General features: G+C 43.3%; 1 pseudogene; it reads right to left on the bottom strand.

The window, feature by feature from the left end:
- Positions 1-1926: 1926 nt before the first annotated feature.
- Positions 1927-2313, bottom strand: LOC111528887 (annotated as a pseudogene).
- Positions 2314-2549: the final 236 nt, after the last annotated feature.

The raw sequence follows: 2549 nt of genomic DNA, 5'->3' as shown, positions 1-2549 counted from the left end.
TTGCTCTTCTGGAGGAGTATCTTTGTGGCGTTCTCTGTATTTCCTGAATTTGAATGTTGGCCTGCCCTGCTAGGTTGGGGAAGTTCTCCTGGATGATATCCTGTAGAGTGTTTTCCAATTTGGTTCCATTTTCCCCCTCACTTTCAGGCACCCCAATCAGACGTAGATTTGGTCTTTTTACATAATCCCATACTTCTTGCAGGCTTTGTTCATTTCTTTTTCTTCTTTTTTCTTTTGGTTTCTCTTCTCGCTTCATTTCATTCATTTGATCCTCCATCGCTGATACTCTTTCTTCCAGTTGATCGAGTCGGTTACTGAAGCTTGTGCATTTGTCACGTATTTCTCGTGTCATGGTTTTCATCTCTGTCATTTCGTTTATGACCTTCTCTGCATTAATTAGTCTAGCTGTCAATTCTTCCACTCTTTTTTCAAGATTTTTAGTTTCTTTGCGCTGGGTACGTAATTCCTCCTTTAGCTCTGAGAGGTTTGATGGACTGAAGCCTTCTCTCATCTCATCAAAATCATTCTCTGACCAGCTTTGATCTGTTGCTGGCGATGGGCTGTGCTCCTTTGCAGGAGGAGATGCGCTCTTATTTTTTGAATTTCCAGCTTTTCTGCCCTGCTTTTTCCCCATCTTTGTGGTTTTATCTGTCACTGGTCTTTGATGATGGTGACGTACTGATGGGGTTTTGATATAGGTGTCCTTCCTGTTTGATAGTTTTCCTTCTGACTGTCAGGACCCTCAGCTATAGGTCTGTTGGAGATTGCTTGAGGTCCACTCCAGACCCTGTTTGCCTGGGTATCAGCAGCAGAGGTTGCAGAAGATAGAATATTGCTGAACAGCGAGTGCACCTGTCTGATTCTTGCTTTGGAAGCTTCCTCTCAGGGGTGTACTCCACCCTGTGAGGTGTGGGGTGTCAGACTGCCCCTAGTGGGGGATGTCTCCCAGTTAGGCTACTCAGGAGTCAGTGACCCACTTGAGCAGGCAGACTGCCCCTTCTCAGATCTCAACCTCTGTGTTGGGAGATCCACTGCTCTCTTCAAAGCTGTCAGACAGAGTCGTTCGCGTTTCACAGGCTTCTGCTCCTTTAGCTGAGCATCCCACTACTGGGTATATACCCAAAGGATTATAAATTATGCTACTACAAAGACACATGCACACGTATGTTTATTGCGGCACTATTCACAATAGCAAAGACTTGGAATCAACCCAAATGTCCATCAGTGACAGACTGGATTAAGAAAATGTGGCACATATACACCATGGAATACTATGCAGCCATAAAAAAGGATGAGTTTGCGTCCTTTGTAGAGACATGGATGCAGCTGGAAACCATCATTCTTAGCAAATTATCACAAGAAGAGAAAACCAAACACCGCATGTTCTCACTCATAGGTGGGAACTGAACAATGAGCTCACTTGGACTCGGGAAGGGGAACATCACACACTGGGGCCTATCATGGGGAGGGGGGAGGGGGGAGGGATTGCATTGGGGAGTTATACCTGATATAAATGATGAATTGATGGGTGCTGACGAGTTGATGGGTGCAGCACACCAACATGGCACATGTATACATATGTAACCTGCACGTTATGCACATGTACCCTAGAACTTAAAGTATAATAAAAAAAAAAATAAAATAAAAAAAAAAAGATGAAAGCAAGCCCAGAGAAAAGGCTGAATTACAGTAAACAATTGTGTACCTACAAATAAATAAGTCTATTTTAGAATTTTTTTAAAATTTATTTTCTTATTTCAATAAGTTTTTGGGGGAACAGGTGGTATTTGGTTACATTAATAAGTTATTTAGTGGTGGTTTCTGAGATGTTGGTGCACCCACCACCCAAGCAGTGCACACAGTATCCAATGTGTAGTCTTTTTTTTTTATTTTATAACTTTATTTGATGTATTTGATGATCAGCGATTAGTTCTCATCCACACTGACTGTCTGTAGATTTTTGAAAGTGGTAACAGGTACATAGATAACCAACGTATAGAGCTTATTTGGTGAATCTTCATCCTCATTACGTTTTCTGGACAGCCGCACATGGATTTGATGTGGGACATTCCTAATTCCTTTGGCCCAGACAGCTTTGTTGAGCCTGGTATCAATACACACACCTGGAGTTCCCATCTCCTTCATGGCAAATTTCCAAATCTCTTTGAGTGCCCAAGGGGCACGCTTCTTGAAGCCCGCTCCATGGATGCGCTTGTGAATGCTGTTGGTGTATCCTCGGGTCACCACCTCGTTGATGGCAGAACGGCCCTTTTTCTTCTCGCCACCCTTCTTTGAGGGAGCCATTCTGCCGGGTCCAAGTTGGAAAAGCCCAGTGTGTAGTCTTTTTATCCTTTGCCATCCCCCACCCTTTCCCCTGAGTCTCCAAAGTCCAAAGTATATGTACCATTCTTTGCCTTTGTGTCTCATGGCTTCACTCCCACACATGAGTGAGAACATAGGATGTTTGCTTTTCCATTCCTGAGTTATTTCACCTAGAATAGTAGTCTCCAATTCCATCCAGGTTGCTGTGAATGTCATTATTTCATTCC

The sequence above is a fragment of the Piliocolobus tephrosceles genome, chromosome 4, assembly GCF_002776525.5.
Source record: "Piliocolobus tephrosceles isolate RC106 chromosome 4, ASM277652v3, whole genome shotgun sequence".
Classification (NCBI taxonomy): domain Eukaryota; kingdom Metazoa; phylum Chordata; class Mammalia; order Primates; family Cercopithecidae; genus Piliocolobus; species Piliocolobus tephrosceles.
The sequence above is the reverse complement of the archived record's forward strand: the minus strand, read 5'-3'. Positions and strand labels throughout refer to the sequence as shown.